Below are 22,665 nucleotides of genomic sequence, written 5' to 3'. Positions count from 1 at the left end.
AGGTGCCATCTCTTCGCCACAGAACAGCCCCTGACTCCACTGCCAGGCCATGTGCCTCGCTTCGCCTACAGATGTCTCCTTTCAAGTGCCACCATCTTGAAGTGTCTGCTGCTGCTGATGCCACCACACACAATCGCTGGAGGAGCTTTGCTGGCACTGCTGTCAGCCCTGAATGCCAGGAGAATGACCTTGCTGCTGCTGGCCTCTTATCGCTGGGAGAATGTCCTCTCTGCTGCTGCCTTTGATCACGAGGAGAAGCCAAACACCACTTCGCCTGCGTCCTGCTCTCAATGCCATGTCAATGCTGCCAACCAACCCAGAACGACATGGAAGAACAAGGTGTTCAAAGTGTACAGACGCATTGAACTTTAAACGATAAACATCATATAGAGATAAATGGGATTCTGAGTCTTAAATGTAAAAACAAAAACATAAACATCAATTTGTTGAAAACATCGATTAGAACATTGTGTATAGTTTTGATTGCCACATTATGAAAATGTTATTCGAGTAATGGAAAGAAAGTACATAAAATGATTACACTAATAAAAAGTCATAGTTTTACAAAGCTGCTCACAATTTTTAATTCTTATCTCAAGAGACAAGAAAGGTCTAATAGAAGTTGCACATTATGTGGGCTTTGAAAGATTATGTAGTAAAAAAATGATTGCAATGCTTGGTTCAGTGAGAAGAGAATAGACTGAACATTGTCACTTGAGCAAAGGTAAAACTAGGAAGAAATGTTTTAACAGAACATGAAATATTTTATCACAAATACTGATTGAAGCCGAGCCTTCTTTAAAATAGAATTGCTTAAGGATTTTATACAAATGGACTGAATAGCAAAGTAAGGAATTATTTATAAATGAAGAATATAAATAAATCTAAGACAGGCATCAAATAGTATTCACATAGGCTGGTATCTCTGAGGAACTAGAACCAACTTTGGATTCTGGAAATCTGAAATAAAAACAAAATGTTGGAAATGCTCAGCAAGTCAGACATGCTCAATAACAGTTCAGGATCTTTCATTGGGCTGAAGTGTAATGAGCTCTCTTCTATAATTCAAATTAATTTGTGGTTTATTTTCTTTTGCAATTACTTGAAAATGCAAAAAGTCTTAACTCCTTCCTGGTGTCTGTCAGTTGTAATGGCTCACAGTTTGATGTGGTTTAATACAATCACTTTGAGTCTTAGGTTCATCAAGCAGAGATTATTTGAGCATATACTGGGACTGAGGGCTCTCACACAGCTTTAATGCTTTAATGCATGTCACTGTCTCATAAACCTTAAAGTTGATTATTTAACAGTTAGGATCTTTTTAAAAAAATGTGCTTTAACATTTTGGTTTTCTCCAAGTTTTTAGTGATATTTTTCCCCCCTTTCTCATGTTTATTGGACACAGACATTAATATAATTGTGTCTGCAAGCTTTTCTAGACTTAAAAACAGTTTAGGCATAACATAAATGACAATAACATCTCATCAGTCATTGAAGTTAATCAGTGGAAAGAGCACTAGTATGTCCACAAACTACCAAGAGCTATCTGAGAGGAATACTTGTCCTGCAAATCCTTTGGGAGTTGTGTATGTACAGAATTTCCCAGTACAAAGCAGAGGTGCCAAGGTACATAAACACCTAAATTTTGTCATAAGGTATGAGTTATGATGGACCCTTAGAATAGTCAACACCATTTGTGTAAAGAGGTTCCTTTGCATCATTTCATGCTAATGTTTGCAGTTTTCATTTGACGTCTTTTGTTCACAATGATTACAAACATTTATTGACCTGGTTTGTTCAGTTTGAAAGTTCTTGTATTTTGTAAGTGTTAGAAATTAGACTTTTTATCCTGTTTTATTTGAACTTGTTAACTGCATATGCTCTGTCACAGGACTTCACCTATGTGTGTGAAGAATTCAATCATAGGAGTCGCAATGTAAATAAGGCAGCTAAATTCTTTCATGAAATGCAATACAATAACTATACAACATTTGCAAGTTCTGGAAATTAGATAGAAATTAACAATATGATTAAACTTAAGAGCAAGCTAATTAAATGAAACAACTAACTTGCATTTACACAGTTGTTTCACAAACTTGTAAGATCCAATGACCCTTTACAGATCACTATGCATCACAGGGGTGTAGTCACGTTAATAATGTAGTGAAGTATTGGAGACAATTTGCACACAAAGTTTCATTGATTGAATTCAACAGATGTAAAATTATCCAATGTTGTTACTTGAAGAACATTAGAAGCTGAGCATGTGGGATAGTGAAGGAAGTAGTGCTCAAATGTGGTGATCTCTGGTTGTATCGATAACAGGAAGAATATCAAAATAATTGACTTGGATTCTGGGAAAAGAAAAGAGACATTTGCTTATCACCAGTGCTTCAAATTACTTGAAAATATTTTTAGTGCTTCAATCGTACATGGGGTGTGGGCTTCACTGGCTAAAACAGCACTCTTTCCATTCTAGGGATGAGGGCATCCCTGGCTGGGCCAGCATTTATTGTCAATTTGTCTTTGCCCTGGAAGACAAAGTGAGCTGTTGCCTTGAACTGTTGAAATCTATTTTATAGTTGATATCCCCAAAATGCTGTTAGGGCGCAAATTTCAGAGTTTTACCCAGTGAAACTGGTCTCTTGAGTGTCTTGTTTAACTACTGACGTTCCTTGATTGAACAACAAGTAAAATTGAAGTGAATATTATCTGGTCAAAAATAGCATGGGACTGTTGGAAGATATTTATCTTGACTTGTGACTTGAAAAGGGACTTGCAGACAGTGATGCTCTCATGTAGCTGCTGCGCTTGTGCTTCCAGATGGTGATGGCTATGGATTTGAAAGCTGTTGTCTAATGAGTCTCGGAGAATTTCTGTGGTGCATCCATGTTCCAATAAGCATCAGTGGTTAATGATGAGGGCTTTGAGAAGCTGGTACCCATGGATTGTGCCACGAGTTTCTGTGGTGCGGTAAGGAAGATCACGGCTCTTGGTAGTTTGGTAGCCAGGTACCTAGTCTGACTTCTGTTTTGAGAATTCTTAGCATCCAGTTTTTCTCGTGGTGGGTAGTGGGATAGGAAGCTGCATACTCATGAGCTGAGATGAACAGTGAATTAGGTCATTGACATGTAATCATAGCAGCTTACCACTACCTCGTGAGAATCTCTCCTTGGCACCCAGAACCCTATAAGAAGGTGCAGTGGGTTACTTCAGACATCAAGATAGGCCTCATTGCATGTCTTGTATAATATTTCCATCTTTCTCACCACAATCCATGTCATACAGATCACTATAAGATAAGCCCATTGGAAACATAAAATGCCATCTATCCCAATGCTATCAAGTTGCATCACGCAAAAACCAGAAAGAGCTATTTACTCTATCATACCTATGGTTTTAGCTTAACTATTTCTTTTAATTTGTGGTCTTGAGAATTTGCAAGCCTCTTCATTGATTAGTCAAAATGTGGATGTGCTGGCGTTGGACTATGTTGCACAAAGTCAAAAGTTGAAGTAAAGTCAAAGCTCTGAAGGTTTGTGATATCAAATAAGCCTATTTGGACTACAATGGGTCTTGTGTAACTTTTGACTTTGATTAGTCACGCAATTTAGTTTCGGTTTTCTCAGCCTTTGAAGAACGTATCTGAGTTCTAATCAAATACTTTTTGTTTGGAACGTGCAAACTAAAATATTTGCATAGAAGTATCCTATTTCCTCATGGTTCCATCTATCTCCATTCTTCAGAAAAAATTGTTTCACATATCTAACTTCTACCAGGACCTCTGCATTATGGGGAAATAAAAGTTCTCTTATGTTCTGGGTTTTCACCTCAGCATAAAAAGAAACACCTGATTCTTCAAAACAGAAAACAGGCTAATTCACTCAAAGTTTAACCTGTCTACATGTAAAATTCTCCCAATGTAAAAAAAATTCTATCGTCAATATAGGGCTCCTTCTCTCCTGCTAGTTTAATAAAAGACCTTAGAAATAACGACAAATTCATCTTTCAACTCTCTCATTCGTGCCTGTGGAAAAAAGCCTATCTGCCACTAGTTCAAAATCAAACTCTAAAATAAATGATATCAATTTAAATATAAATCATATTACATAGTCTTTTCTGTCATGCTCGAATCCATAATTGGGTTTAAATTTACCATCTTTTTGACTGAGAGATGAGTATTTTGCCCAGCAATGTTGAAGCTTAGAGATAGAGTTTTAAGATTTGAAAAAAAATCTGAATTTGAATCCAAATTTAAATAATATTCACATTTTCATTTTTGTGTCTCAATAAGGAACTTTGCAAGTGTTGAGAGTAAAATTCACTTTTAACTAATTTTGATTTTTTTTGTTAACATTTCCAAGCCAAGATAAATATATTCCAACGGCCCTATGCTATTTTTGACCAGATAATATTCACTTTAATTTTACTTGATATTCAATCAAGGAATGTCAGTAGCTAAATAAACCACTCAACAGACTTCACAAACCAGTTTTAAAACCAACAGCTGAGTGTTCACGAAAGTCACAAACAACTTACTTCCTATTTCCTATTTTCCAATCGGGAGCATTTAATTATTTCTCTTCTTGGCAACATCAGAATCAGAATGAAGTGTGCAGATCTATATTCTGCCTTTTTTGAGTAAATACATGGTCATCTTGTTTTGTAAAGTAACACAACACTTAACTGGTATTAAATTCTAGGTGCCACTTTATCATTCGTACCTCCAGCCAATTGCTATGCTTTTGCAATTTTCTTCATGAACTTTATCTCATACTTTGGGACAACCAATAAAATTTGACATTGGTCCAATTATGTCTTAACTCCAATTCATTGCTTACCAATGAAAAACACTTATCTTGAATCTATGTACTGCATGTGAAATTAATACCTTTTTTATAAGAAAAACTTTGAGTCAGCAGACCTCACTTTTAACATTTATCTAAAGAATTCCACTCCTGTCAATGCAGTGCCATTCTTCAGCTCTCATGTGCTTGCCAGGATTATGTGCTGGATCCTGTTGTGTGCCTCAGATCTGAAACCTTTTGATTGGAGACATGCTTGCACTGCTTGATCAGGTTTATTTCTATAAACAAACAGGCCAGTGGTAATGCCATCTGCTACCCTGGCTAAGATCAGTGCACTAAGCATGAGTGTGATTTGAACCTGGACTTGGATTCTTAGCAATGCATTGGTCAGTTTTGCAGGAGTTGTAAGTTGTTGATTTTAATTCTTCCAATTCATCATTAGTTGCTTTTTGTTTCATTAACTGACTTTTATACCACGTAGCTCACAGGGTACTGCAGCTCCCATTCTGTGAGTATTTCGCACACACCGTTAAAGATTAATGTTGATTGACATGTAAGATTCATTCACTATTTTGTCTTTTTATTCAATGATTTATGAGCCTGTATTTCAACTTGTACTCCAGAAGCTGCAAGAGTAGCCTACAGCCCTGAAATGATGAAACCTTGGGGCAGAATGATTGCATCTGTGCTGGCAGAGCATTGATGCATGTTAAATTTTGAACTTAACTTTAATCCCATTGGAATTCTAAATGCCCGAATTTGAATTTCTGCCAGTGGGCTCCCTGTGCAGTGTCAATTCTGCACTGATGTCAATAATTCTTCATCTAGAGAGCTAGTTAGGATGCAAAGATTAGGGAAGGGCATCTACCAACGGACAAAATTTTTGTGTCACCATCTTGAGTGGTGAAAATTAAATATTCATTTTAATGTACATAACAAACAAACAAATAATTAACAAGGAGATAGCTAGTCCATCCAGAGCTCTTCAAAACTAGATCTTTAAATCTAAAGCTACCATATATTGCCAAAAGCAGATTTTTCTCCATCAGTTATTCCTAGCAAATTATATCTGCAGTCTCAAAGTAAGTTGAATGCACTGTGAAGGATTTTTAAAATTAGTTTGTGTTGAGCTAGCTGACAACAGGAACAGTAGTAACTAAATCTCTGTTTAGCAGCACGGGGGAAGAAATCACTCATTTTCCCCATTCCTCACCACTATTCTGCAGCAATATTGGAAATTGAATGTGTACAGATGTTGCCTGAGAAGCAGTATATGGGCTTGGGTCTGTTCTCCAAAATCCCAATATTCAATTTAGTTGTTTATGAAGAATGGTGTGACGTAAGGTAATGATGACATTTTGAACTATCCTTCAGCACAAATTGGTGCCTTTCTTATATATAGAGAAAATTGATGATTTTTCGATCTCCTATGCATGCAGAATCTCTAGGTGTATTTTTTTTTTCCATTCTAAACCAGGATTAAAGATTCTTTGAACACACTGATTTAATTCAATTCATTTTGTAGAAAGACTGAACAGTCTGAAGATGATGATGATGACTGATTCTCCTGATATTTCTTATTTGATAAGCCTGAGAAAAATGTCGTCTTAAATTATATTTTAAAATAACTTCCTTAATCTAATTTAAAAAGATATATGACTTAAAAAAATACGCAACAGGGCAACCAAAGAACACAAATTGATTGAATGAAATCTCCCTTTACTGATGGCTGTGAATGTTCTACATTACAATTGGCCCAGAATAAGAGCAGTCCCCAGTGCATAATAGCCTAGAGCACAAGATTGCCCCTAACCTCAACTGCAATTTGCATTTTTATAAGTTTACTAATGTAACAAAACATTAAGTAATAAAAAAATTGAGAGAAATACAAGAATGCACATCCAGAAAGATACAGATTAAAATAAACTTTTGGAAATAAAGAGTTGTAATCACATTGAGAATTTTTTGTGGAAGCTTAATGAACTTTATAAATTGAAGTCTTTACTCAAAGCAACAGGGTTCCTAATGATAATAAAGTGTGAATCTGGATGAACACAGCAGGCCAAGCAGCATCTCAGGGGCACAAAAGCTGACGTTTCGGGCCTAGACCCTTCATCAGAGAGGGGGATGGGGTGAGGGTTCTGGAATAAATAGGGAGAGAGGGGGAGGCGGGCCGAAGGTGGAGAGGAGAGTATAGGTGGGGAGGTGGGGAGGGGATAGGTCAGTCCAGGGAAGACGGACAGGTCAAGGAGGTGGGATGAGGTTAGTAGGTAGGAGATGGAGGTGCGGCTTGGGGTGGGAGGAAGGGATGGGTGAGAGGAAGAACAGGTTAGGGAGGCAGAGACAGGCTGGACTGGTTTTGGGATGCAGTGGGTGGAGGGGAAAAGCTGGGCTGGTTGTGTGGTGCAGTGGGGGGAGGGGACAAACTGGGCTGGTTTTGGGATGCGGTGGGGGAAGGGGAGATTTTGAAGCTGGTGAAGTCCACATTGATACCATATGGCTGCAGGGTTCCCAAGCGGAATATGAGTTGCTGTTTCTGCAAACTTCGGGTGGCGTCATTGTGGCACTGCAGGAGGCCCATGATGGACATGTCAGCTAAAGAATGGGAGGGGGAGTGGAAATGGTTTGTGGCTGGGAGGCGCAGTTGTTTATTGCGAACCGAGCGGAGGTGTTCTGCAAAGCGGTCCCCAAGCCTCCGCTTGGTTTCCCCAATGTAGAGGAAGCCACAACGGGTACAATGGATGCAGTATACCACATTGGCAGATGTGCAGGTGAACCTCTGCTTAATGTGGAAAGTCATCTTGGGGCCTGGGATAGGGGTGATGATGGAGGTGTGGGGGCAAGTGTAGCATTTCCTGCGGTTGCAGGGGAAGGTGCCGGGTGTGGTGGGGTTGGAGGGCAGTGTGGAGCGAACAAGGGAGTCACGGAGAGAGTGGTCTCTCCGGAAAGCAGACAAGGGTGGGGATGGAAAAATGTCTTTGGTGGTGGGGTCAGATTGTAGATGGCGGAAGTGTTGGAGGATGATGCGTTCTATCCGGAGGTTGGTGGGGTTGTGTGTGAGAACGAGGGGGATCCTCTTTGGGCGGTTGTGGCGGGGGCGGGGTGTGAGGGATGTGTTGCGGGAAATGTGAGAGACGTGGTCAAGGGCATTTTCGACCATTGTGGGGGGAAAGTTGCGGTCCTTGAAGAACGTGGACATCTGGGATGTGCGAGAGTGGAATGCCTCATCGTGGGAGCAGATGCGGCGGAGGCGGAGGAATTGGGAATAGGGGATGGAATTTTTGCAGGAGGGTGGGTGGGTGGAAGTGTATTCTAGGTGGCTGTGGGAGTTAGTGGGCTTGAAATGGACATCAGTTACAAGCTGGTTGCCTGAGATGGAGACTGAGAGATCCAGGAAGGTGAGGGATGTGCTGGAGATGGCCCAGGTGAACTGAAGGTTGGGGTGGAAGGTGTTGGTGAAGTGGATGAACTGTTTGAGCTCCTCTGGGGAGCAAGAGGCAGCGCCAATACAGTCATCAATGTAACGGAGGAAGAGGTGGGGTTTGGGGCCTGTGTAGGTGCGGAAGAGGGATTGTTCCATGTAACCTACAAAGAAGCAGGCATAGCTGGGGCCCATGCGGGTGCCCATGGCCACCCCCTTTGTCTGTAGGAAGTGGGAGGAATCGAAAGAGAAGTTGTTGAAGGTGAGGACGAGTTCGGCTAGGCGGATGAGGGTGTCAGTGGAGGGGGACTGGTCGGGCCTGCGGGACAGGAAGAAGCGGAGGGCCTTGAGGCCATCTGCATGCGGAATACAGGTGTATATTGACTGGATGTCCATGGTGAAAATGAGGTGTTGTGGGCCAGGGAATTGGAAGTCCTGGAGGAGGTGGAGGGCGTGGGTGGTGTCACGGACGTAGGTAGGGAGTTCCTGGACCAAAGGGGAGAAAATGGAGTCCATGGAGATGTGTTCAGTGGGGCAGGAACAGGCTGAGGCAATGGCTCGACCAGGGCAGGCAGGTTTGTGGATTTTGGGAAGGAGATAGAAACGGGCCGTGCGGGGTTGGGAAACAATGAGGTTGGAGGCTGTGGGTGGGAGGTCCCCTGTGGTGATGAGGTCATGGATGGTTTGGTGCTTGGGGGTGGGGTCATGATCGAGGGGGCGATAGGAGGTGGTGCCGGAGAGTTGGCGTTTGGCCTTGGCGATGTAGAGGTCAGTGCGCCATACTACCACTGCGCCACCCTTGTCTGCGGGTTTGATGGGGAGGTTGGGGTTGGAGCGGAGGGCTGCCTGTTCTGCGGGGGAAGAGGTTGGAGTGGGTGAGAGGGCTGGAGCGGTTAGGCGGTTGATGTCTCGACGGTAGTTGGAGATGAAGAGGTCGAGGGAAGGTAGGAGGCCTGGGGGTGGTAAGTTATGTATAAGTAACAATGGACTTTGAGAGGTTGTGGTCAAAGGATTTTGAGATGCTAAATTTTACTGCACACTAGTACAATTTTACTACACTGCAGGAATGGTGGCTGTATAATTGGAAACGGTAAAATGTGTCACCTGTCACCACTTTGCCTTATGCACAAATAAACACAACAGGGAGAATGCAAAAAAAAGAGTCAAGCTGTTCCAGCTGAACCTATCCAGGACAAGCTCTGGTCAACTCCTTGCGCAAACAGATTTTTCATTGCTGAGTGCAAAATTCAGAATAAAATGATGAGGCAATAATTTGTTCCTCGCTACAGAAACACAAGTGGTAATTATACAGCACATTGACTTAATGACATTTTTCAAAAGCATTGAAGAAAACAACAAAACTACACAGCAGACAGCACAACATACCAAAACCAAGAACACTGCAATGATAATGCATCTTTGAGTATAATGTTTTCTTTTAATGCATGTTATTTCACTAATTTACTAGCAGTCTGAGTGGTTTGGTCAAACAGGTGATTGAGTAGAGAAACTTTAAGTCATTGATATCTCTGGCTATGGTTTCATACGTACCTACAGGTCACTTAACAGAATACATTGTTGCACCTCTGGACCTGCAAAATTCTGAATGAGAACTGTGGATTGCTGCTAAAGCTTTCTGGAAAGAAGAATCGATATTTCCTTCACTTCCATCCGATCAATTGCACTACTTTCATGAACATCAAAAGTCCACGTTTTACAGCAAAAACACACTAGTGCTCTGCGTGATAGATAAAATCACATGTGTGAAACGTCAGCTTTTGTGCTCCTGAGATGCTGCTTGGCCTGCTGTGTTCATCCAGCTCTACACTTTGTTATCTGTGAATCTTAAGCTTTTTTTGTGAATACTGATTACTTTTGTTTGCTCTGTTTCATGTTTAACAGCAATATAAGTTACATCCTCCTACTGCAACTTTTCATACCACCCATTAACTGTTACCTCCAAATAAGCCAATATTATTGATGAAATCTAAAGATGGGTTGCTGGACTCCTAACATTAATTTGGCTTTATAGCCATAGATGCTGCCAGACTTGACTTTGTCTAACAGCTTCTGTTTGTGTTTGAAAACAAGAACATTGATTAAGTATTTACCATAAATCAACATAAACCATATAAAACTTTTGACTCTGTTATTTTGTCTTGTTCTTAGTTTGTAGGTAATGAGATTCCATGATGGAATAATTTTTGAACAATAATGTTGAAAATGGGTTCATGTTGAGTAACACAACTTATCACAGGATACATTTTCAACTTGTGACCCATGCATAGCACAGGTATTGTGGGTCACTTTCTAGAAATGGCCAGATTTCAATTGTTACAGCTGATCTGAAATGCATTAATCATATCAGGGAACAAGCTGAAAAGCTGTCTTGATCTCGTAGAGTTGGTGGTCTAGAAACATTCTGTTTCTTCACCTGTTATTTGTGCATTAAGCAAGGAAGGTTGCATTATTGCATCAGCAAGTGCAAGTTTACTGTACAATATAAATATGGCTGCCATCATATTCTTAAATAAAAGATAGATGTCCGGTTTGTGCAGTTGAATATGAGTTTCTTAGAAAATCAAAGTTCTGCAAATGTTGGGAATCTGAAAGAAAAAGAGGAAATGTTAAAGTAACTCAGCAGGTCAGGCACCATCTGTGAAGATATTAACTCTTTTTATGCCTTGAGTTTGACCTTACTTTTCTTTTGTCTGTGTTTGTCACTTGACATGTGCAAAGAAGTGGTTTTCTGCAATATTGGTTAACCTTAAGACAGCCAGTTCCAGCTACACATGTGGAAAGACAGGAAAACATGCAACTTAACGATGAGTTGCCAATAGGTCCACTGTAACCAGTCATCAAAGTAAATGGAATTTTACTATTATTTTGGGGCAAATAGAGTATAAAGATGGAAAGTTTTGCTAGAACGATGCAAGACAGTGGTCAGATCACAAGCGAATGCAGAATACAAAACGAAACTCAACTCATCTGGTAGCATCTATGGACAGAGCAGTAGTGAGAATGTTACTGTCCAGAATGGGTCGTCTTCAGTTTTTCTCTCTGCAGATGTTGCCATATTTGCTAATTTTTTTTTCAGCATGACCTGTGTTTGTTTCAGATTTCCAGCTCCTGCAGCATTTTGCTTTGATATTAGTCAGTCTACATCTGGGATCCAGTGAATGGTTTTGATCCTGTTGCCTAAGGAAAGATACACTGGAATTTGAGATACTCTGTAGAAGGTTCACACGATTGATCCCTGACATGGAGGGATCATTGCAAGTTATTGATAGCTATCCTCAAGGAATTTTAATAAAATATTCAAATTTGATTTCCCTCATGACTTGGCTGGTGTTTTGCATTTGCAAATGCTATGCTATGACATCCTTGATAATAGTTTCTAACATTTTCCCAGTGAGAGAAGTTAAGCTAACTGGATTCTAGTTACTTTTCATGCTGTTTCTTTCCCTTTTTGAAGAAGGGTATTTTCATGACCACCGGACCTCCCAAAGAACTTACAGCCTATGAAGCACCTTGAAATGTAGTCACTGCTGTGTTGCGTCAATTGGAGTAGCCGATTTACTCTTGGAAGACTCTCTTGGTGATGGTCAGGCACTTTTCTCTTGAGAGACATACATTAGCCAGAGGACTGCAGTGGGGGTGGGGGTAACTTTCTCATCTTTCACATTTCTGCATTGGTGTAACACCACCTCAGAAAAATGCAAGCTTCAACTGAAGCATTTCCTGAGTATTGAGCTTGACAACCAGCCTGGATTCTTGTACTGAGTCACTCATTGGCATGCAACTCGAATACACAACATTTCCAAGTCTAGAGAGAGAAAAAGAGAATGTTGCCAACTGAGTTTTGGCTGCTCCTCTGGTAGCAAACCACTTTCAATATTACATGATGTTAGTATCTTGAAATTCCTGCCTCTTTATACTGTCAGAATGAGCTCAGCTGCTTTAGTTTAGTTGAGTTTAATTTCCACCTCTTGATTGAATGAAAAGAAAACAAGCACTTTTGCTCATTTCTAACTGAGACCTCACTGTTTTGAATTACATTCTCTTTTTTGGCATATATTAAATTTGAAAAGGAATGATCATCAAATAATTGTGTGTACTTCTGTGGAGGAAGTAACAAACTACCTTCATCTGTGTACCCTGATTTCATCAAAGAAGTAGGCTCAAGGATTTGCAGTGAAGAAAACTGATGCAGTGATCATAACAAGATCTGCCAGGTGGACCTCATAGAATGGAGCTGTTAATCTGGTCCAATCCAGGACCCCTGACTGGCCAATCAAAAAAATTAATGTCAATGGTAAACCCTGGACTCAGTTACACATCGACTATGCAAGTTCTTTCATGGGCTTCATGTTCTTAGCCATGGTGGATGCCCATTTAAAATAGCTGGAGATGCATTGAAATATCAAGGTGGAGAGCTGGATGAACACAGCAGGCCAAGTAGCATCAGAGGAGCAGTAAAGCTGACATTTTGGAGCCTGGACCCTTTAGAAATGGGGGAGGGGAAAGGGGTTCTGAAATCAATACGGAGATGGATAATGGAAAGGATAACTGGAGAGGAGACAGACAGGTCAAAGAGGCGGTGGTGGACCCAGTAAAGGTGAGTGTAGGTGGGGAGTTAGGGAGGGGATAGGTCAGTTCAGGAAGGATGGACAGGCCAAGGAAGCAGGATGAGGCTCGTAGGTAGGAGATGGTGGCAGGGCTTGAGGTGGGAGGAGGGCTTAGGTGGGAGGAAGGACAGGTTAAGGAGGCGGATATGAGCTGGACTGGCTTTGGGATACGGTAGGGGGACGGTAGATTTTGAAGCTTGTGAAGTACACATTGATACCATTGGGCTGCTGGGTTCCCAAGTGACATACGTTGAGATCATTTGTCAAGCATGGGGTCAAGAATAGAAATATTTCACATATCATCAACAATACAAACACTCACCAAGTGTCGGTTTACCAGCTAGCAGTTTAAGTATTTCCTAAAGTCAAATGGAATTCAACATACAAGGACAGCTCCATGCCATTCATCATCAAATGGTTTGGCAGAAAAAGCAGTCCAAACTTTGAAAGATGGTTTAAAGAATCAGCCTACAGCTTCACCTGGATACCAAACTGACCTTGTTCCTATTTGATTGATTATAGGACCGTCCCTCATGAAACTGCTCGGATAACCCCAGTAGAGTAGCTAATGCGGAGAAGACTCCGCACCAGGTTAAACCTGATCTTCTTGGATCTGGGGTGGAGGGTGAAACAGCATCAGGAATACCAGTGCTGGACACACGACTCTGCTAAGCAGGGCAGACAGGGGATGAGGTTCAGTGTAGCAACTGTGGAATGGCCCTGCATAGATAAGAGGCATAGTTAACACAAGGTAGGGCCCAGTGACGTATAAAGTTCAGGTTGGTGCGACGGGTCTGAACAAGAACATGGACCGTATGAAAACTGCAAACTTGCAAATAGAATATACTTTATTGTCTCAGTAATGGGGTGGGATCTTTGGGAAAAAATGGCAGAACCCATGTGTTCTCCCTCTCCAGCAAGCATTGAAGAGAGCTCAGAATCTGAGATGGACATGTTGAGGCAGTAACATTCACCATCGTTGCCTCCTGACTAAGAGAATGAATTTCTTCTGAGATGCTTTGGGCATAAGAGAAAAACTATTGTGCATTACATACTGCATGTATCCGAAGCAGGTTTGGAAGATCCTGACCCAGTGCTAAAATGTCCCAGGAGGAGCTATATGAAAAAAAATGCTAGACTATGTCTTTGGAGATTGGGAAAGGTATAATGATTGTAACAAGGCCAACCAGATGACCTCAGGATGAGTTTCCTGATTGGACCAGAATAACAGCCCAATCAGGGCACCCCGGCTGATAGATTAAAAACTGGAGAGTCAGGCACCCTGACTCTGGGGGTTGACTCTGAGGCTGTACCAGAGTGAAGGACTTTCCACATTGTAAAAGGTGACTTGGTGACAGGATGCCAGCCTCTGTGGAGTTATTTCAACTAACACTGCACTGAAGCTGAGAGGTAGAGAGCCAATCATTCTAAATCCTATTTAACTCCCATTCAGGGTTCAATTCTCACAGGAACTAGTTTTGCGCACAAGGCAATCAAATAACCAAGTATCTCAGAAATTCAATGAAATGAAAAGAAATCCAGCATACAATGACATTGAAAAACCTGATCTCCAGGTGAGGAAGCATACTAAAGATGAATATATTACTGGGGCAGCAGCTCTTCCAATATATTTTGTCAATCCAAAATATGTCCATGCCTACGACTTTGTGAGAAATATTTCGCTCCTTTTGAATCGAATACTGCTGCATTTACCATTCTATATGCAGATTGATTGTTTAGATTTGCATCATGTTGTCAATTCATTACATATTTTGAACAGAAAGCTCACTGGCTTTTGCATCAGCAATAGCATGTACTGTCATTCCATCATATTTGTAAGGCAAGTTATAATTTTAAATACACCCTGTGTTAAAGGCTAATACATTTAAATAGCTACCACAAAAACTTGTTCAGTGATGGTGACATGACGTATAGTTTAATTGAGCCAGAGAGCCAAGAGAAAGTTGAATTATTTATGCATTCACAGGATAAGGGCATCACTGGCCAGGCAACATTTTTGCCCACCCCTAATTGCCCAAAGGGCAGTTAAGAGTCAACCACATTGCTAGATCAGGAGTCACATGTAGGCCAGACCAGGTAAGGATGGCAGTGGCAGATTAGTTTCCCTAAAGGACAATTGTGAACCATATGAGTTTTTATGATAATTGACAATGGATTTATGACGCTCATCAGACTATTAGGCGCAAATACTTTTACTGAATTCAAATTGCACTGTCTGCCGTGGCTGGACTCGAACTGAGGAATGAGAGTTTGGAATAAAACCATAGTATCATGAAGTCTATTGCTTATATTAAGAAGGACGTTAATGTTGTCTGTTCCCTTATTTCTTTATTTGCCTACTTATTCTGTGGATGTAATGCTTTACTTTTTAAACATTGTTTCTTTTACAACTTTGTCCCCAAGTTTTCTGTGCCTAGGTACCATAATACCTAAGACGGCACCATCTGTGGTGACATTATGCACTTCTGACTCTACCCTTGTAGTTCTGTACTTGAATACGTATGACAATCAAATCTAAATCTATGTCTGCAACATTGATCCAATAGGAACGCGAAACAGAACTCCCCACTAGGTTTATGGAATGCTGAATTAAACCTTAAATATTTATAAAATATGAACAGAATCAGCCTGAAATATACTTTACTGCATAATTTAAACATCTGTCAACCGCTATCCTGTTTTCTTTTTTTGTATCTATGAAAGCTTTTGAAATGTTTAAGGAAAGTTTCTCGCATGCAAAGAAAATGAATTGTAAAGCGTCACTTCAAGGGGCTTTATTTTTAAACAGGTCGTAACCTAATGTGACTTAAGTTGCCAAATAACTAAATGGTTTCTGACCCATAGCAACACACGAGTTACTACCGACTTATAAATACCGTGAGCCGAATAAGACCCTTTTAAAAAAAAGTATTTTGATAAAGCTTTAGCTGAGTCTAAAACTCTACTTCCATGTTCAATAACTGTTAACTTGATATCAGTGATTCACTTTTTTTTGTATTTCAATCAACAAATTTTAATTGCCAATTAATATTTATTTGGAATGCCTCTCTTTGCATGTTTGACAGATGAATTCCAAGATTGCTGGGACAAAGTGCCCATAGTTATTTGAATTGTTGAATGAAAGCTATTTGAGTTAGGATTTTAGATGCCTATGTCGGAAAACATAAAAATAGCATAATGAGATTGATATTGTTCCTAAGAAAGTGCTTATTTTCTACTAATTATTGTTAGATCAGTCAGATGTCTTTCTAAGTTTTAAGGTCCTCACTTTATTAAGATTCCAAACTGAGACATTGATTCCTTATACTCCTGGGTGAGAAGGGAAAAACTCGCTCCCCTTCTTTATTCATCTAACCCCTAACCTCCAAACCTTGGTTAGCCACAATTTATAATGGATTCCTTTCTTGGTATTCTTTCCTCTGAGGCCAAACAAATTTCTGTTCCACAAAGAAGCAACTTGATCAGGTTTTCCAGAGTTAACAAAAGAGTGAGTTCATTATTTATTTTAATTTAGGAACTAATATCACAACACAAAAAAGTTGCAGATCTGGAATAATGAGCCCAAAAAATGTTTTATGATATGCTGATCAGTCTCTGGGTGGTTTGTGAACAGTGGATACTTCAACAGACAGTATCTGGATCCTTGATTTTTGCAGTTTGTTGAAATCTTTTTGCTCTGTTTCCTTGGTTGCCAGGCAGTATTTGTAGTGAATGTGGTTATGATGTTCTGATTCTTTTTCACTGGCCTACTGGCTAGTTGATTGCTAGCACACACAGTAAGAGAGTCATTTTACTTGCAATGCTATGGTGAGTTGTGGGTCGTTCTTCAACAATGACCTTTGGCAGAAGACCAGTACTTGAACTCTGACTAGTAGACACAAACCTTGCTCTGTTAGTGCTCAGAACTGGTTACAATTAGTTTTTAACTCTTTATTTATATATTTCTTCAGGCAAAACACCAAAATATCCACAAGATGTGGCTTTCTGTTGAGAGGGAGAAGATATTAAGCCTCCTTGTTTTCTTGCCCAGTTATGCTTGTCTGTTTGACGTATCCCTGACATTCTCTAGGTGTGACATTCCAAAGCTTCTGCAAGGTCTCTGACAGATAGCACTGAATTTGCAACTACAAATATTTGTAAGAGGCCTCTTCCAAAACAAATACCATTTGGAATTAGAAGTTAAAAATGTTCATTCTACTCTGTATTCATGGCCATTGTGGTATAAAATTATGCTCTTGGTAATTTGTCCAAAATCTTTTCTTCTATCAAAACTTTAAATGGGTAGATTAACTGGGCATTTGTTACTTCATGGCTATTGGTGAAAAAATTGCACTGTGGCTTGCTCACATAATGCCAACTATTACACCTAATTGTGTGGCATGTTTTAAATATTGACATATTTTATAAATGTAGGTATGAATGCTAAAGATTGCTTTATGCACATTTTGAGATTTAAAAAAAAATTGTTGAGCCAAAAATACATTGATAATCTTGGGTGCCTGGTGAATTTCAATTCCATTGAACAGAATCATAAATTATGAAAACAATATTCAAGGTTTTATTATTGTATGAATCTTTTCATGAGATTTGTGCTGAAAAATATTCCATTCTCATAACATATTTTGATCTATGCCGTTGACTTGGGATAGAATTTTTTACACTGTTTTTCTGTTGTTAATGGGCTAAGCTGTGTTATTGGATGCTAATGGGTACGATTGTCCAAGTTAGCGATTTATTATGATATCCTTTTAAAGTGTCACTAATCTTCTCCAAAGATTTCTCAAGGCAAAGAAATAGTAATGCTGTGGAATGTAATATTTCCCAATTCAGCAAAGTTACTATTCAGCACCCAGGTGATGTCTTGCAATTAAATACAGAGTACAATTCTCTCACCTTTGCAAAACTGTGATAACAAAATGTGGAGCTGGATGAACACAGCAGGCCAAGCAGCATCTTAGGAGCACAAAAGCTGACGTTTTGAGCCTTGGCCCTTCATCAGAAAAGATGAAGAGTCAAGGCACAAAACATCAGCTTTTGTGCTCCTAAGATGCTGCTTGGCCTGCTGTGTTCTTGCAGCTCCACATTTTGTTATCTCAGATTTTCCAGCATCTGCAGTTCCCATTATCTCTTTGCAAAACTGTGCCTCAGTTTTGATTTCAGAGCATATACAGGTTTAACACTGGATAAGTTGCAGCATTGTTTAGACAAACTGTCCATTGTTATTGAATTAGTGAATATTATTCCAGTTAGAAAATACGGTGTTGTATTATTACCATGCAAGCAAGGTTAATCATGACTCTTGCCAATCACTCTGAAACTGCACTTTATTGAGCTTAAAGTATAATGCCAATCTTAAAGAAATCTGCCCAATGATTCCACATTCAAAACGCCTTTCAGACTTGTATGCTAATTTTGTTAGAAGAAGAGTTTTAAATTCTGTATCTTTGAGTAAATTTGTCAAGTTAGAGGAAGATCTGTGAGGCCGTACTAATTGCAACCAGGAGTGAAAATGCCAAGATTAATTTCACACAAGATGTATACAGCAAGGAGACAATGGTCATGGCAGACCAGATGATGAAATGCCAAAATAATAGGTCTGCTACATTCTGCAGTCAGATCTGACAGCTGGTGAATGGAAGAGTTTTGAGGGTGTCTTAGTATTTAAAGTATAACTTTATTTTAATTTAGCAATTATTTTTAAAAAATCATAGGTTTTATATCAACCTCAAAACAGGAGTGTGCAACTTTCCTGAGAACTGCTCCAGCTCATCAACAAGGTGGCTGATGAAAGCTGATTTTCAGAGACCCGAATTCAGTTTTCTTTTGTGAGGATTAGTGCCGCCTCATTTGTATTCATAGATAGTGGCAACTGCCGATGCTGGAGAATCTGAGATAACAAGGTGTAGAGCTGGATGAACACAGTAGGCCAAGCAGCAGCAGAAGATCAGGAAAGTTGACGTTTCGGGTCTGGTACGAAGGGTCCAGACCCGAAACGTCAACTTTTCTGATCTTCTGCTGCTTGGCCTACTGTGTTCATCCAGCTTTACACCTTGTTATCTCATTTGTATTCATGATGTTTTGTGTGTACAGAGTGTAAATTGTTAGTTTGGCGAACATGGGATTTTGGTGAGGAGGGGAAGGCAGTGCTCCTTTCAACATTTATTTTTCTAACTTCACCCAATATTGCCTCCTACAGGGAAAGGTGATGATTGTACTTAGTGTAACTGTGAAAATCAATCAATAGTTTTTAAAATTGTGGTATGGCATGTCAACTCAACCAAGTTGAATGCACAGCTTGCAGTGTGAGCGACATAGTGGGTGCACCATGAACCCAAAATGAACATGTACAGGAAGTGTCAACAGTTGCATGAGATTAATCTTGGGGCGTTTTAACTTGTGCAGCAGTTAGAGTCATGGCTATGCATGCATGAGGCAGAGGAGTATGTATACAATGCATTTAGGGAAGTGGTCATACTGCTGGTTATCAGCATATAGACAGAGAGGGAATGGGTGACCACCAGGCAGGTCATTCAGGAGTCGTCTGAGTCTGCTTGCTTGCTGATCAATTTTTCATTTTAGATACAGCTGACGGCAATGATCCCTCAGGAAATGCAACCAGAGTTAAGGCTGTGACAGCACAGAGGACCCAACTGCATAGAAAGGGAGGTAAAGGAGTGGAAAATCAACCGTGATTAATGGATTTCATAGTTAGGGATCAGATTGGTGTTTCTGTGGCAGTAAACATCACATTAAAATGGCATGTTTCTTTTTAAGTATCAAGGATATCACCAAATGACTGCAGACTTTTAGTTTAGGGAGGGTGATCTTCCAGGGAGTGCCAGTTGTCATGATACATATTGGTACCAACAAAATTTGTAAGAAGAGCCATAACATCCGAAGATTGGATTTCGGGGATTTGGGAAACAAATTAAAAATTAATCCAAAGAAAATCACATTGAGTGCCATGAGAAACAGAAAAAAAGAGGACTGATGAATTGAACATGTAGCTGGAAAATAAGTGTACAGTGGGGGGAGTCGGATTCCTAAGGCATTGGGACTAGCTCTGGGGGAGGCAGGGTCTGTACAAACCTGGACAGGTTACATACAACTTGACAGGGCTGGGACTGATAATCTATCAGGAAGATTTTTCAGTGCTGTTGAGCACAGTTTAAACCAGCTTATAAATGGCATAGGAGCCTGAAGATTTGCTCAAATTGGAAGGAAGTAAAGCTGCTAACATGAGTTAGGAAAGTGGCAAGTGGAATCGCAAGGCAGGTAAAATAAACGTGAGCACTGGTTAAGCTTAGATGGTAGAATAACATTTAAAAGGTTAAGTTTAGGATACACTAAATGAATGTGTGTGGCATTCACAACAAGGTTGATGATGTGAAGACGAAAGGTAAATGGGTATGATTCAATTGCCATTATGGAAACTTGTCTACAGAATGACCAAGGTTGTGAGAACTGAATATTTGAGGATAATTGTTATTGTGGAAGAATAGGACAAGAGCAAAAAGAACTTGTGTTGTCCTGATAATAAGGATGGAGGCAGGTCATTAACAAGGGAGGATCACAGGACAAGAGAGCAAACAATTGAACTTGTGTTGTTGATGCAAAGAAATAGCAAGGTCCAGCACACATTGGACACTGTTTATAGCCTAGCAAACAGTCATGATCATGTGGGACATGGTATTAATCAGGAGATTAAAGAAGCATACAATGTGGCTAATGCAGTAATCAAAGATGACTTCAATCTTCATAGAAACCTAAGAAGCATTAATGCTGTGGAAGACAAGTTACTGGACTGTATGTGTGATGGTTTTATAGAGAAGTGTGCTAAGCCAACTGGAGAATGTGTTGTTTCAGACTGGAGAATGTGTTGTTTCAGACTGAGTATTATGTAATGAGAAAGGACAAATGAATAATCCTCTTGTAAAAGAGCCTTTAGGAATAAGTGACTATAATATGATCGTATTTTGGAATATTTTCTAAGTAAGGTAGTTTAATCTGAAGACAGGGTATTGCATTTAAATGAAATAAATTATGAAGGTGTGGCAGGCCAATTGGTAGAAATGGATTGGAGCAACATGTTAAAAGGAAGTGAATAGTCTTTAAAGAATTATTACATTGTTTCTTACTACTAATTCCTTTAAGACACAAAAACGTGAACTAAGACAGTTAACTGTGGCTGGTGAAGCAAGTTAAGGATTGTATGAGCTTGAATGGAAAAGTCTGTAAAGTTGCTAGAAATAATAATAAACATTGATAATTGGGAGAATTTCAGAACATTACAAAGGATAAGCAAGAATCAAGAAAGATAAATATGAATGTAAACTAGCAGAAAAGGAAAATGGAAAGAACAAGTTCCTATATGTGTGAAAAATGAAATATTTGACTTAGACAAATGTGGGCCCCCTACAGACAGAGTTTGGAGAACTTAAAATGGAGAGTAGAGAGGTGGCAGGTAAGTGAAATGATTACTGCGTATCTGCCTTCATTGAGAAAGATACAAGAAATATACCAGAATTAGTGATCCAAGGGAGGAGATGAATAAACTATTGGAAGGTTGTGTTGGAGAAACTAATATGATTGAAAGTTTAAAATATCCCCAGGACCTGGTATCTGCATCGCAGAAAATTGACAAAGGTAACAAGAGAGATTATGGAAGCATTGGTGTTTGTCTTCCAAGAATCTATTCATTCCATAGATGAGAAAGTAACAAAAGTTACTTCACTATTTAAGAAAGGAGGGAGAAAGAAAAGAGGAACTACAGACCTGTTATCCCTACAAGATTGGTAGGTTCTGTTAGAATTGAATATAAAGAATAGGATAAATGAACATATACATATTAATAATCTGACTGAGCATCATCAAAATGTATTTGTGAACAGAACATCATACTTGATAAACCTTTTTGGTATTTTTTGAAGATGCTACTTTAATAGAAATGTTACAAGAGTAGTTGATAAATGCAGTATATTTGGATTTTCAAATGGGTTTTGATAAATTTGGCAACAGGAAATGCTTTCAGGAATTAAATCTCTTGGGACAGAAGGTTACAGGTATGGATTAAGGATCAAATAACACAAATGAATTAGTCAATCATGTTTACAAACTGTGAATGTTGGGGGCTTCAATTTGGCCTTCAACCATTTGCAATATATATCAATGATTATCATCACGTATTATTTAGCCATTTGTGGATGACCCAAAACTAGATGGGAATATGTGTTGTGATTAAGATGCAAAAAACATCAAGACAATTTTTTCAGAGTTAGTGAGTGGGCAAGAGCAAGGCATATGGGATATGATGTGAAAAATATGAGGTTATCCACTTTGGTGCGAAGAACAAATGTACATGCAGTCGTTTTTAAATACTAAGTGGCTGGAAAGTGTACGAAGGCATCTGCATGTCCTGATCAGAGATAATGGGAACTGCAGATGCTGGAGAATCCAAGATAGCAAAGTGTGGACCGAGATGAACACAGCAGGCCAAGCAGCATCTTAGGAGCACAAAAGCTGATGTTTCAGGCTGAGACCTGAAACATCAGATTTTGTGCTCCTAAGATGCTGCTTGTACTGCACGTCCTCATCAATCAGTAACTGAAAGTTATATGCAGGTATATAGGCAATTAGGAACACTAATCTTATGTTATCATTTATCAGAAGACAATCCTTACAGGAGTGGGCAAGGTCTTGTTTCAAATGTACAGAATCTTGCTTAAAGTACACTTGTAGTGCTGTGTGCAGTTTTGGTCTCCTTACCTCAGGAAGGATATTATTGTCA

The 22,665-nt window shown here is 39.6% G+C and overlaps 1 protein-coding gene across 11 annotated transcripts in view; it reads left to right on the top strand.

The window, feature by feature from the left end:
* The window catches only part of tenm1 (teneurin transmembrane protein 1), a 2,164,854-nt gene that overhangs the window by 1,363,677 nt on the left and 778,512 nt on the right, over window positions 1-22,665 (top strand). The window contains exon 1 of one of the 11 annotated variants that reach the window (XM_048544390.1): window positions 5,194-5,212. The exons of the other annotated variants lie outside the window; for them this stretch is intronic. The gene's annotated coding sequence lies outside the window, so the exon portion shown is untranslated. Of the gene's footprint in view, window positions 1-5,193; window positions 5,213-22,665 lie in introns of those variants that run through there. 11 annotated transcript variants of the gene reach the window in all.

The sequence above is a fragment of the Stegostoma tigrinum genome, chromosome 15 (genome assembly GCF_030684315.1).
Source record: "Stegostoma tigrinum isolate sSteTig4 chromosome 15, sSteTig4.hap1, whole genome shotgun sequence".
In the NCBI taxonomy this organism is placed as follows: Eukaryota; Metazoa; Chordata; class Chondrichthyes; order Orectolobiformes; family Stegostomatidae; genus Stegostoma; species Stegostoma tigrinum.
Note: the sequence above shows the minus strand (reverse complement) of the source record. Positions and strands in the feature narration are given on the sequence as shown.